Consider the following 15,425-nt stretch of genomic DNA (forward strand, 5'->3'; position numbering starts at 1 on the left):
ACTAGAACGCCAATTTTTATTAAATTTATTACAAGATGTCAAACATCCAAAAAATAAAGTAATAAACAAAAGCATTTCATGACATTTCAAGTCCCAAGTGATTTTAATTGCAATCACTAAACCACCATCCATAGTTTTTACCATTTATGATAGAGGGGGTTTTGTTTTCATCTCAAAGATGGATACAATATTTGGCCATTTTTTTGAAGGTCCCATTATATATTCTAATTTGCACACTGTAATTTCTCACTATTTTATTCATCCTATGATAGAGCTTGAAATTGGGAAATAGTGTGCTTTCAATATTTGCTAAAATAAAACAAGCATTGTATGCTTGATCAAGATAGCAAATGGCAGTAAAAGGGTTCAATATTATTTAAATAGAAGGTAAACAATATGTTCTAATATATCATTTAGTCCTTGTTTAACCAAGTTTCAGATGATTTGAAGTTATTAGGATATTACTCATGGAATTGATGTACCTTCATCTCACATAGTCGTACTCTTAAGCATGGCTATGGTTTGCAAATTGGAAAAAAATTGCCTTTTATAGAGTGGACTTGGGCTTAGCATAGATCCTCTTTAAAATCAAAATATTATAATAATTAATTAGGTGATTTAATCACACCCAAGTAATTAATTAAGGCGACTATTTCAAACTAATGAAAGATAAACTAGACACATTTTCTAGCCATTCGCATTGGATCTCCAAACTTCATATACGTGTTGACGACTCTATTAATAATCCAATATATAGTTGTGCTTTTGATTGCTTAAAAGGCGAATTATTGGTTGTTGACTTGCTCAGCTTCCTTGAATATCCAATAGGTTATTTGTTGCTACGCAGACACATACTTTACCCCAACCTCATATCTTGTTTAACTGATTCTTTTGTTTTGCAATTTATCACTTCTTCAAATATGATCACCCTCTTGTTTTAAGTTCTGAATATTTTTTTTTAAAATTTTTGTCATCATTTGTTGAAATAATTTATAGACAATTGACTTTTAAAATTAAAATTATATATAGAAAAAATTAGTACTTAATCAACAAGAAAAATAAATAAATAACACTACAAACATTAATATGTTATTAAATAATTCCATTGTGCAATATGACTTTTGTCGATCTTACATGCATATACCTGCTTCTTGATATTAAATCATACTGAAAAAGAAAATTAAAAAATAGTACAACAGCAATTAGATGTATTTGATTAGTTTTATCTTAAATATTGAACAATAAAATTCATTGGACAGTCTCATCTCTAAAATTCCTTGCATCTTACAAGGTTCACTTATTAAAACATTAAAACACAATACATAACTTTGCAAAGGCTCATTTTGGCTACAAAGCCATAAAATGATGAAGTTAACAAAAAATAACAAAGAATTAATGAACACCAGGCCATGAAGAGAAAGTGAGTAAGGCAGAAGCCATGACAACAAGAAATCAGCAAATTCCTCCTATCTTCTGCAACTTTGTAGGCTAAAACTTCAACCAACCATTGGTTTTATGATGGGCCACCAACATCTTCACAGCCCAATAGATCTCCCAATAGAAATAATATCCACAAGAACTAAAATCATATATAACTCAAAACATATTACAAAAGAAATCCATCATGCCTGCAAGCGAGCATAAGTAACCTGACAAGTTTTCTTCAACTTGAAGATCTCCCATAATGCATATGGGAGTGCCTTGAAGAGTCTCCTCGCAGCTTGAGGAGAAGTTAAATTGATGAACCTATATCCCACATTGGCCCACATCAAAAGATTAATCAAGTTGGGTAGTTGAAGAAATTTTTATACAAAATACACTTTTGCAAGTAAGTATTTATAAAGACATTAGGCAAAGTATTTTAACATTTATTTGCAAAGAGAATATTTTAGTAGACATTTTTTTTTTTTGCTTTAATTTGAGTCTAATTGTTTGAATATGCTACAAGTGATAATTTTCTAAGCATGAATTATCTAAGAAGAAAAAAATAGTCTTACCTTTTCTTTAAAAAAAGAAAAAGAAAAGAAGCTATTGCTAAGAATCTTGAAACCATGATGGTAATAATAAATATACTTTAAAAGATATCTTATAGCTAGCTACTCTAGGCTTGCATAATATTTTGACAACCATTACATGTAGTGTCAATCCTATTATGTAATAGCTTAGCGAAATTGAAATTATTTAGATGATACTTTGCCACTATTATATATATACATATATAGACACACACACACACACACACACACACACATAATTACATACATAATGAAACTTTGAAAATGTAGGGTATGAATTCTAGATGATTACCTTGCAAACAAGGAGGAAATTTGCTCCACTTTTCAGAATGATATATTCTATAGATGTTTCATCTCGAAAGGACATACAGTGTGTCCTAATTTTCACCATCCCATCCATCCCTATTAAAGTAGTAAATTTTGCAGAAAGGTCATGACCCATTAAGCTTTTGATAACTCGCCACCATAGATCAAGTACCTTAGAAATGTGTTACTACTTTTACACCTTTAGAGGTTTTAAAATCCAAAAGATAGTACGTAAGATGATTCCTCTAGGATCGTAGAACGAGTTAAAGTATAGTCTTCTTTTTCCTGTAACACATAATTAAACTTAGTCAGAATAAGTAAAACAAAGGTATATCTCCACCAAAAGAAGAAAGATGTAAACGAAAACTTTTAATATATGTAAAATCACAAATGGGAAAGGAATGCGATTATTAAATGAGTTAACTAGAAATATAGTAAAAGTCATAGAATCATGTATGGTATAAGAATGGGAAAAAAATAAAAAATAAAAGGATGGTTGCTTCATTGAAGAGTGACACTAAGATTTGTATTCATGTAAATTGATTTATCCTACATTCTCATTAACAGACACTTAAGATATTTCATAGTTCTTAGATGGAGATTAAGAAATACCAGCAATCTAGTAAGTAATGTAGCTTGTGAGAGGGAGGGAGAGAGAAAGAGGGAGATAGAGACAATTTGGTAGAGTCAGAACTAATGAATTTGAAAGAAATAGTGAGGTACAAGGTTGTAATGCACTAAAATGTGATATATATAGACATGGAAAGAAGGAAGATGAGATTTAGATTGATGCGAAAAGTATCTTTTTTGGTGAGGACCACAAAGAAAAAGGAGCTTTACTAATTTTTTGTATTTATGTGTGTGTGTAGAGAGAGAGAGAGAGAGAGAGAGAGAGAGAGAGAGAGAGAGAGAGAGAGAGAGAGAGAGAGAGAATGCTTTGTTGGATGGATATATGAAGACAAATAGTATTAACGAGGATGGACATGAGTATTATTACTTAAATATAAATTGATAATGACATAAACACACAAACACATAAAAGTGTAACTGATATGAAAGAGACATGCATATCTTATTTGGTGAAGGAAAAAAAAATGAAGGGTTACTAACTTTTTGTGTGGAGAGAGAGAGAGAGAGAGAGAGCTGACTTTCTTGAGTGGAGAATAAAAAAAGGTGATATTAGTTCAAGGAAGACAAAGACAAAGCACCATTAATTGATAAACGTGATAGACATGAGAGGTAGACCATTTTGGATAGGTACAAGTATTTTTAATTAATTATATACAAATTAGAAAAATATATATATAATTTGAGAGTGAGAGAGAAATCAGATGAAAAAAAATAGTGATATTTATTAGTGCAAAAAGCATTGATGTCCACTTAGGTTTGGTAAAAAGATATAGACCTTCGTTAAAATTTTAAAATTTTTATAAACGTCTCTTGAGACTTGAAAAAAAATGATATAAACCTCATTTGACATTTGGTTTTATATATACTTATATCTCCTACATTAGTTTATCGTCCATGTAAGGGGTATACATGCCCTAAAAAATCAAATCGAAAGGGAGATATATGGTGTCCCAATTAGTTGTAACCCAAGAGGGGGTGAATTAGGTCTAATGAAACTTAAATGCTTGATAGAAAATTTAAAACAAAATCAAATGATATAAAAAATCCAAAAAAAAAAAAAATTAAATAAAATAAAGAAGGGGAATATGCCCCAATATTCAATTAAATTGAATGATTTTTTCTTTCTCAAAATTGAATGATTTGAAATAAATAACGATGACTTGTTTCCTAATTCAATGGACTTGCTTGAGATTTAGATGGAAAGAAATCAGTAGGAGACATCCAGTTGAGCCTATGATGGAAAATCTCTACGAATGGAAAACACGCACATGGAAAGAAAGAAAATTGCCTAAGATGGTTTGATTTATTTTTAATGATGAATGAAACCCTAACCCTATAAGAAGGAGGCATCCGCAAAGGGAGAGAGGGCCACACAAGAAGAGAGGAGGAGAAAAAAATAAAAAGAGTTTCGTGCATCCTTGGGACATCTAGGAAAGGCGAGGGAGAGAAGAAAATTGTTTGCTGAGAATTCAGGATTGGACGTGCCCACACAATCAGCTTGATCTTGACAATCGAATGGTGATTTCTCGTCCAATTGAGTTGTAATTTTTACAAGTTGTTCGTGACTCATACTTCTTCATTCTGGTTGGTCGGATTAATATTTGGAGCTTTGTAATTTTGGTTTCGTGTCTTGGACAGCAGCCCTATTGTGTTAGCAATTTCAGGATTGGAGGAGAAGAGATCAAGAAGAGAGAAAGAGGAAAAGGAAGCTAGGGCTGCAAGCCAATAAAAAGAAAAGAAAAAGGAGAAAGCACACAAAAAGGAGTACATCTTCAAAAGGTATGAGTTCTATGCAAAATAACATTTTTATGCTTATACGTTGAGGATTGCTTGCTTCATGTTTGATTTCACTTGTGTATTTGTGTTCAAAGGAGTGAGCTTTGAAGGTATGAGTTGCATGCAAAATAACATTATTATGTTTATACTTTAATGATTGCTTGCTTCATGTTTGTTTTCTCTTGTGTATTTGTGTTCAAAGGAGTGAGCTTTGAAGATATTAGTTCCATGCAAAATAGCATTTTTATGTTTATACTTTGATGATTGCTTGCTTCATGTTTGATTTCTCTTGTGTATTTGTGTTTAAAGGAGTGAGCTTTGAAGGTATGAGTACTATGCAAAATAGCATTTTTGTGTTTATACTTTAATGATTACTTCCTTCTTATTTGATTTATCTTGTGTATTTGTATTTAAATGAGTGAGCTTTAAAGGGAGTTAGGGAGTTTGACAACTTCGCATGGCAGTCTTGGTGGCCAAGTGGGCTAGGATTAGGTTTCGTTCTTCTTTTCTCTTGATTTAAAACGTTCAACCTCAACTTTATTTGATCTAATCGGTTTTGGTTTGAATAGGTTGTAGGGCTACTTTGGAGGCTTGCAACTTGTTAAGGTTTGCTTTTTTCTTATTTATGACTTAAATCTTGCGTCCTTGATGTTTATGGATTAAGTCAAATTACTTTCTTGATTTGAATGGTTGTGGGTTTCCTTTTGATCCATATTTCTTGTTATGTGACTATAATGGTTGTTGATTTCCTTTTGATTCATGTTCCCTTTTATGTGACTACAATGGTTGTTGGTTTCCTTTTGAGTCATGTTACCTTTTACGTGACCACAATGGTTGTTGGTTTCCTTTTGATTCATGTTTCGTTTTATATGACCACAATGGTTGTTGGTCTTCCTTTTTTGAATCACGACTCCTTATATATGACCATAATGTGTTGTTGGTTTCCTTTTGATCCATGTTTCATTATATATGACCATAATGGTTGTTGGTTTCTCTTTTAACCAAGTTTCCTTATATATCAGCACAATAAATTGTTGATTGCTTTTAAATGCTACATTATTCTTCTTTTTATCACATGATATGACCTTGGTTTGCTTATCAATGTATGCATGTTCTAAAAGGTCAATTCATATCATATTGGACATTTGGAAGTTAAACTAGGTTCTCTTGTATTTTACCACATGATATTACCCAAAAAAATGAGAAAAATTCTTTAAAAATCCCAAAAAATTTAGGAAAATATTAAAAATGTTCAGAATTTTTTTTTTTTTTTTATAAAGATTTTGAAAATTCGGGAATGTTTTTACGGACACCTTTTTATGATTTGCTTGATTTTTGTGTGTCCCTATGATTTTAAAAAGGGCAATAAGGTATTTTCACTAGTATTAGCTCTAAGGAGGGTCCACCCATGTGTATGTTCGTTACAAATCATGTGATATCACACCAATCAATATTTCCCTTGAAAAGGTAGCAACAAAGAATCATAGATTGGGAAAAGTAAGAGAGACGAGAAGGCAATGCTTATTGTATATACAGACACAATTGTTATTATTTAATATTTAGATTACTATAAAATATAATAAAAGAAAATGTATGTGTGTGTCTACATGAGAGAGAGAGAGAGAGAGCCTTTTGGATGGATAGCAACAAGTAGCGTTATTAATTACGAAGACTTAATGACAAAATATCATTAGTTGATTTCAAAATATAAGAGAGGTGAAACTAGTGCTTGTTAAGCATATGTGAGCTTCGTTGATAAATATTAAATTGATCGTGACAAATAGAGATAATAGGAGAAAAAAAATCATGTGTGTCTATGTGTGTGTGTGTGTGTGTGTGTGAGAGAGAGGAGAGAGAGAGAGAGAGAGTGAGAGAGAGAGAGAGAGAGAGAGAGAGAGAGAGAGAGAGAGAGAGAGAGAGAGAGAGAGAGAGAGAGAGAGAGAGAGATCTTTCTAGATGAATGACGACAAGTAGCGTAATTAATTAGGACGAGTTAATGACTAAATATCATTAATTGATTTAGAAATATAAAAGTGATATGATTAATATACTATTTTTATACAAAAAAAATCTTTCAATCATTCCCTTCATGTCTTGAAGAATTTTATTTTGTAAATGTTTTATATTAAAATAAAATGATTTATTGTCAAGGGATAAGTAGAAGAGTGTAGGAGAAGATCCAAGATCCAAAACGAAAAAAAATAAAAATAAAGAAGAAGATGCAAACACTACCTTCAAGAAGTAAGAGTGGGGGAGATCCCCTTTTGATTTTCTTCCTCTTTACTTATTTTTTTTTCTTTTCTTCTGTAGAGATTTGAGGATTTTTTTTTCGAAAATAAGATTGGAAAGAGTGGAAGAGTAAGAACTTCAATAATGAAGAAATTCTTGCTCCCACACTCAATCTTTCTCACACTTTCCTTTTATTCCTTTTATGTTCTCTCACTTCTTCATTTTCTTGCATGGAAAAATGAGGCCCTCCTTATGGAAAACACGATTGGAAAGGGTGGAAGAGTGAGAACTTCTAGCATGAAGAAATTCTCTTTCCCCCACACAATCTTCTCACAGTTTCCTCTTTTTCTTTATTTTCCTTCTCACTTTCTTAGTCTTTTGCTCGTGCAATTTGCAAGGGTGAGAGAGGAGGTGTTGGGAGTGAAGGCAGAGAGAATGACGGAGGAGAAAATAATAGTAGAGTGCTTGTCGAAGCATACCCCTCAATGACTCTATTTATAGCCAAAAAGAGAAGAGAGAGGGGCAAGTATGACTTTTTAATCTTTAAAATATCATTTCTCATAATAAAGAAGAGGTAAATAACGTCAACTAGTAGGGGTTATGAAGTAAATTCAATATAAAAATTGGAAAAAGTATTTTAAAAATCCCAAAAAATAAAGGAATAAAAAACGGGTATAAATGCCTGGGCATGTGCAGCCCACTCTCCTGGTAGCTCATTGGTGGGCTTCACTCTCCTAAGATATTTTCCCTATTTTTTAAAGATTTTTTTAAAAGAAATTTTTTTTTTTTTTTATCGTTGTCTTTTTTTGCTTAGATATGTGATCTCACCTAAATGCCTTCAGTAAAAAAGCAAATGCTTGACTTTGACACTTTGGCTACATAAAATAATTTTATACTTTTTTTACTATTATTCTTTGTTCTTCTTAATATTTCTCATTTTCCCTAGTTTTTTCACTCTTAACTATATAATTTTTTTAAATATATATATATTCCTTAAATAAAATTTGCTCAATGAACTTATCACCACTTCAAAGAAAAACTTAGAAAACTTTCATGATATACATATATAAACAATAAATTCCCTTTAATTTTATAAAAATAAAGGAAAATATAAAAATCACAGTGAAATGTTATTATTACTCCAAGAAAAAACTAAATATTTATATAATTGAATATTCCACCAAAGTAGATAATTTTAGCATTTCAAATCAAATTTTGGGTATCTCTTCTCTTCCTCATAAAATTTTCAAAATATCATACGAGGGTTGAAAATTTATTTTTGATAAGTGAATCCAAAAAAAAAAACAAAAAAATTGTAGGATTTTAATTTCAAATTTGAAAAATAGTTTTTCCACCTAGAGAAAATATTTTGACTCGCAAAACCTAGAATTTTTACTTAGTCATCTCGATAACCGACACATGACACCCTAAGATTGGTTGATTTTGTAAATTTACTTTTTTCGACTTTTAATAGCCAAGTTTTAAATAGAAACGCATTTCTAACACATTTCTTTAAACTCCTATTGGCTATTTTACCTTATTTTTTTTCTCCCCAAAACATGAATTTGTTCTTCCTGTTCAATGTTTGTGCCAAGCAATGGAAAAAGAAAAAAGAAAAAAAATGATATTGTTGGTACATAAATTTAGCTATGGTAAGTGAAGAAGGTTGTCTCGACCCAAAATGGCAATCACCACATTGCCATTGTAAATAGACGATATGAACAGTGCACCGCAGAGTTGTGCTTATAGAAAAACCAATTAGCACACCACATCTCACAAACTTAATATAAAAACTGAGTAAAAACAAGTACAAGGCCTAAATGAAAAATGTTTCACAATAGGCATAATTCAATATAAAAAACCATTATACGTCCACAAGTCCAAATGAGTAAAATTTCTTGTCTTTGCATATCTAAGACTGTTGTCCGGTTTGCAGTGGCATCAAATCATTGCAAAATTAAGAATGCAAGGCACAAGCATATGTACTATCGAGTTTGAAATTCAAGATGTATTCCCAAGAGGGGGTGAATTGGGTAATTAAAAATTTATTAGTACAATTTTAGTTTAGTTTTACCCTTTTAATTTAGATAACCACAATTACACAAACACAAGAATCTAATTAGCGACCGTACTATACAAGTAGCAATTCTAGTTATATATCAATGTGAAATCTAAAATTATAATCCAAACTCAAACTTCAATTAATTCAGTTGCGCAATTAACAGAATCTGATTTTCAGCAATGATCAATGATTTTCTTAAGATATAATTTCAGTAATGCAACTTGTATTATTTGAGCACTCATGCTTCAATCAGATAATCAATCACAAATATTTTACCTCAACAACTTTGCACCTGAATTGAGAGATAATGCTTATTTGATTTTTAGTCCAACAATATAAACCATTCTCCAAGATATAACTTGGTTCAGTCACAATCAAATTGGGGAAGAAGAGTTGAACATCGGATTTTTTACAAGGTTCGGCCAACAGCCTACGTCCTTGCCTCAAGCAACCCGCTTTGAGGATTTCCCCTTCCACTTCATACCAGGTGAAGTATCCCTCTCTCCATTCACGGTGGAGATGCCTCTCTAATGAGAAAAACCCTCTCACAAGGCATCGATTCAATAACCCTGAATCGTCAATAACAAAACAAGAAACAATTTTTTGTACAAGAAATATACTCTTAGCTAGAGCACTTTTGTACACTTTAGAATCACAATATACTTCAATAAAATCAATAAAGAGATGAAGCTCAAGATTATATCACTAGTAATCTGATTATAGAGTGAGGATTGTAGAAGTACAAATCAAATTTTCATGAGAAATCAGCAAGAACACACAACAGCCATTTTAGAAAACTTTCACTAGTATAGTACTAGATTTTGAATTCGTATATGTGTATAAGTTAACCTAGTTTGCAAAAATATAATTTATATATGGAGAAAAAAAGTTTCTTACCATTTTCCCCAAGTTTTCTTTGAGTTTTGAAACCAATTATTCAAATTTGGAAACAAAATTAGTGTTGTTAAAAGTTTTAAACACAAATATCATTCGACTAAGCCATAGGGTTAGTCGACTAAGCTCTTCAAAAATAGAACATTCAAAAATTTAGTACTGGGTTGGTCGAATGGTCACGATAGTTTAGTCGTCTGATCTTATTCTGTTTGACTAAGCCATAGGTCAGACACTTATTGTTTTTCAAAGTTTGGTTCAAAAACTTAAATTTGTAACTTGGAAAATTTATTTTAGAATTTATGAAAAAATTTTCCATGTTTAAAAAAAAAAAAAAAGGTCTCTAAGTCCATAACAATTCCTAAGAGCTTCAATCTTCAATATTGAGTATCGAAGTACTTACATGAGACTTTAACAAGATAAATACTATCTAAGTGCCTAAGTCTTCATGTCGATAGCTTCAACACTCTGTTCAAGCTTTAACGAATTCTTCAATATGCATTATATCCATCATGGCTCATAACTTTAAGTGTAAACTTCATTCAAGCTCTTCAAGCATACTCACTTGATTTTATAAAAACACTTGAGCTATGAAACTTAACTTAAACAAACATGTTAAGTAACCTTAATTTGCTATCATCAAAACGAGATCAAACCTTGTTAGACCAACAATCTCCCCCTTTCTGATGATGACAAATATGGAGCAAAAATGAGAAAACCTTAATAAGACTCCCCCTTACAATAAGCATATCCTTAGCAATTCATTGTATGAATATTAGAAGTTTCAAAACTCATATCAGAATATATATCAAGCTTGCAATGCTTTCAACATATATCATGCTCTTATATTAGAATATATATCAAGCTTTCAATAATTTCAACATATATCATGCGTTATTGAGTATAACTCCCCCTGAATGTACTATTTCAATGTTCAATAAGGTTATATCTCAAATGTCATGTATAAGCTATATGCAATATTCAATCTCAACTACGTCTCAACTTCTTGCTCATTTGCTATGCTATGCTACAATCACAATATCATGCTCATTTTGCTAATACTTCTCCCTATTTTGACATCAACAAAAAGAATTAACGAAGAAAAAATAACATGCAAATCAACTTAGGACCATAAATTAGCATTTAGTTCACAAGTATAAGGTCCAAATTCAGCATTCAATTTTCACAAGTTAGTCATATTTCAAGATGTCCAATCCATATATCCAACATTCAACATGCAAAAGATAGTCAAGATAATCCAAACTCAGCATGCAATACAAAAATATCTAGAATTAACATTGAGAGAAAGTAGCAAAAGAAAAAAAAAATGTTAGGAGCTGTATTGAACACAAATAATACAACCCAAATTTATTCAGTGAGATAAGAAATAAAATTAAGCTTCATCACCACCATCAGTTTCTGTACCCTCTTCATCATCATCAGCGTCATCATCATCATCACCTCCGGAGCTCGTCTCCATGGGAGCCTTCCCTCGTGATGAAGAAGATCCGTCCATATAGTTCTCAAGGCGCCCAAGCAGTTGATCAAAACTAGTAAAGCTTAACTGAAGTGAACTGAAACCAGTACACATTTCACCATGAAAATAACTCAACTACGAATTCATATGTTGTTGATAAGTTACTAACCATGAGGGAGTATCGTCTGCTGGTGGTGTAGCTTGTTGGGGTTAAAAAGCTTGTTGCGCTGCTGGAGCCTATTGTGGAACTCTACGTGCCCTACCACCCTTAGGCAATCATCCATATTGCTGATACTTTTCATAACCCATTTGCTTAATGGTAGTGGATGAAAATGTATCTTAATGTGTTTGTTTGATAAATAGAGTGGATGGAGTGGTGATGCCTAAATGTTCGAAAAATAGAGTGGATGGAGTGGTGATGCCTAAATGTTCGAAGATGATGTTTAAAATTCCTCCATAAGGAAGAATGACCCTTCTAGCTTCTTCTCTAGAAATCATCCCTTTCAACATTAGGGTAGGCAAGTCAAGATGCTTACCCTTTAACAGACGCCACATCACAAAACAATCTAGGTAGGATATATGATCATGGGACCCTACCCTAGGCAATATGTTATATGTGATGAGTTTATGCAATATTTGGGCTTGTAGATTCAGCTAATGATACAGAGGAGGATGACCAAAGTAAATGGGTTCTTTAGTCATAATCATGGGCAAAAACTCCTCAGGAGTGAAATCTTGGGCCATTATCCAAGATTGTCCAAGTGGTGAACACTCGAACTCTCCTTCTTGGATTCTAAGCCTAATGTCCAAGGTTTGAGGAGTTACAACAAATGATTTATTCATAACTTGAGTGGAGTAAAAATTTTCTCCCTTCACCATATTCGCATAAAATAGCCTAACTAGATTTGGATAAACAGCTTTTTCTTGATAAGTAATAAATCTTTCCCAACCTAAGGTATTAAATACAGGAAAAATGTTGGGAAAATCCTCTCTAAAGAAATCAACATCTAAAACCTTACTGAGAATGGGTTTGGTAGATCAGATATTTTCCCTATGCATTCTTCGCGTTTAGGAGTCATCAACCACCTCTTAATATCTTAGGTATCATATTTGCCTGAGATGGAGCCACGGTTTGCCGTTTGCTTGGTTTTAGGCATGATTTTGGAGAAGATGTTCTATGAAATCCTTTAAAATAGGAGTACGATGAAAAATAGAATGGTATATTGAAGATTAAACGGTGGAATCTTTATAGGAGAGCACTTGGAGACAAAGGAGAGGAGCGTCGGAAGAGTGAAGAAACATGATCAGTAGACTGAAGCTCGAAAAGTTAGGGTTTTAACAAACATAAAGTATAAATACCTCCGCAATTTAGTCGATTGACCTATTACTATCAGTCGCCCGACCTGTGCATTTTGTTAAAATCGCAAAGTCAGTAGTGAGTTAGTTGCCTGATGAACCTGAACCTGAGATATTCATAAGTCAGTGTAAGTTCAGTTGACTGGTGGTGAGGAGTCAGTCGGTTGGCCTTCAGGATTTTTGACTTACATGTTCGTTTAACTCGACCACTCATTTTTATTAACTTCTCCATCTCAAATCACCTCTCTACTGTGCAATAATCCTAATTGTCATTATATAGAGATGAACCTATCATCTGAAAGAGGTTTTGTGAAAATTTCTATCCATTGGTCATCCATATTTATAAATTCAAGAATGATATCTTCCTTTTGCACATGATCTCTAAAAAAGTGATGTCTAATGTCAATGTACTTTGTCCTAGAGTGAGAAAAGGGATTTTTGGAAATATTAATGGCGTTGGTGTTATCACATTTAATCGGTATAACCAAATATTCTAAATTGAAATCCTTGAGTTGTTGTTTCATTTACAATGTTTGTGCACAACCACTACCTGCTGCTATGTATTCAGTCTCAATAGTAGACAATGTCACAAAATTCTATTTTTTGGAGAACCAAGATACCAGAGATCGTTCTAAGAAGTGGCAAGTTCCATTTGTACTTTTCGGTTGATTTTACATTCGACATAATCAGCATCTGAATAGCTAATCATCTCAAATGCTGTATCTTTAGGATACCATAAACCTAAGTCAATAGTACCTATCCAATACCTCAAGATCCTCTTGACTGCTATTTGGTGAGATTCTTAAGGAGCCGCTTGAAAATGAACACACATGTAGACACTGAACATGATGTCAAGTCTACTAGTCGTCAAATAAAGTAGGCTACCTATCATGCCTCAGTAAAATTTGACATCTACCAATTTTCCTTACTTATCTTTGTCAAGACTAATAGAGGTGCTCATTGGAGTCCCCAATGGCTTGCCACCTATATCAAATTTCTTGAGAAGGTCTCTTATGTACTTTGATTGATTGATGAATGTGTCATTCTTAGCTTGCTTTATTTGAAGACCAAGGAAATATGTTAACTTGCCCATTATGCTCATTTCAAACTCGACTCGCATGCATTTAGCGAAGTCCTTGCATAACTCCTTATTTGTAGAACCAAAGATAATGTCATCAACATAGATTTGTATGATGAGCATATCATTATTTTTAGACTAAATAAATAGGGTGCTATCCATTTTCCCTCTAGAAAATCCATTTTCTAATAAGAAACCACTTGACCATTCGTACCAAGCTCTAGGAGCTTGTTTTAATCCATATAGGGCTTTTATTAGGCTAAACACATGATCAGGAAAATAGAAATCTTCAAAACCAGGAGGTTGTGCTACATATACTTCTTCATTTATGAAACCATTCAAAAATACACTCTTCACATCCATTTGGTAATGTTTGAAATTCTTGTGAGATGCATAGGCTAGTAGCATTCTAATTGCTTCCATTTTAGCAACGGGAGCAAAGGTCTCATTATAATTTATTCTTTCTTCTTTATAGTAACCATGAGCTACTAGTCTAGCTTTGTTATGGACTACAATGCCGTTCCCATCTTTCTTATTCCTAAAAACCCATTTGGTGCCGATTACCGAATAATTAGCAGGTCTAGGAACTAACTTCCAAACTTTATTTCTTTCGAATTGATTTAGTTCCTCTTGAATCGCTACTATGCATGAATCATCATTCATTGCTTCATTTATGTTCTTGGGTTCCTCTTGAGATAGGAATGCACAATGATTGCATAGATTCTTCAATTAAGATCTAGTGGACACCCCTCATGATGGTTCACCTATAATTTGGTCCTTAGGGTGATTCCTTACGAGCTTCCATTCTTTAGGTAATTCAGATTGATCTATAGTTATCATTCAAAGATGTGCTTATTTCTTTACTTTCATCCTTTATTTCTTGAACTGTTAGGTATTTTAAACTTTTTCTAACTTCTACTTCATCAACATCAATAAGTTTAGAAGAAAATGGATTAGCCTCTTCAAATGCTACATGAACTGATTCTATAATTGAAATGGTCCTTTTGTTGTATATTTTAAAGGATTTGCTATTCACAACATATCATAGGAAGATTCCCTCATCTAATTTAGCATCAAATTTTCCTAAATCCTCTTTATCATTTAAGACAAAGCACTTACATCAAAATACATGGAAGTAAGATATATTTGGTCTTCTACCCTTCCAAGTTCATATGGGGTCTTCTCTAGGTTGGTCCTAAGGGAAACTTTGTTCATCACATAACAAGCGGTGTTCATCGCTTTAGCCTAAAAATACTTAAGCAGGTTATGCTTGTTTAGCATTGTTCTAGCCATTTCCTAAAGTGACCTATTCTTTCTTTCAACAACTCCATTTTGTTGAGGTGTACGAGGTGCTGAGAAGTTGTGAGATATTCCATGTTCATCAAAAAAGTTCTCAACATCTTTATTTTTGAATTCTCTACCTTTGTCACTTCAAATGTTTAGAATGCCATACCCCTTTTCATTTTGAAGCTTCTTACATAAGTTGATCAACATCTTACACACTTCATCATTTTGAGGATAGGAATAGTACCCAGGTAAACCTGGAGTAGTCATCAACTATGACAAATGCGTTTTGCTTTCCTCATAGGCTTTGTGTTTTGGTGG

At 32.6% G+C, this 15,425-nt stretch overlaps 2 long non-coding RNA genes across 3 annotated transcripts; one reads left to right on the forward strand and one right to left on the reverse strand.

Annotated features, from left to right (window-relative positions):
- Positions 1 to 1,188: 1,188 nt before the first annotated feature.
- Positions 1,189 to 7,441, reverse strand: LOC131146083 (uncharacterized). The gene is made up of 3 exons (XR_009134215.1): positions 6,960 to 7,441; positions 2,308 to 2,606; positions 1,189 to 1,746 (listed from the first exon to the last, which is right to left on the reverse strand). It is a non-coding gene; the product is annotated as an uncharacterized LOC131146083 (long non-coding RNA).
- On the forward strand, positions 3,854 to 5,776 carry LOC131146084 (uncharacterized). Of its 2 annotated transcripts, none has more exons than XR_009134217.1 (3): positions 3,854 to 4,469; positions 4,590 to 4,730; positions 5,297 to 5,776. It is a non-coding gene; the product is annotated as an uncharacterized LOC131146084 (long non-coding RNA). The 2 variants fall into 2 exon arrangements; XR_009134216.1 differs by having other exon boundaries at positions 4,593 to 4,730.
- Positions 7,442 to 15,425: the final 7,984 nt, after the last annotated feature.

Source organism: Malania oleifera, chromosome 13 (assembly GCF_029873635.1).
Source record: "Malania oleifera isolate guangnan ecotype guangnan chromosome 13, ASM2987363v1, whole genome shotgun sequence".
In the NCBI taxonomy this organism is placed as follows: Eukaryota; Viridiplantae; Streptophyta; class Magnoliopsida; order Santalales; family Ximeniaceae; genus Malania; species Malania oleifera.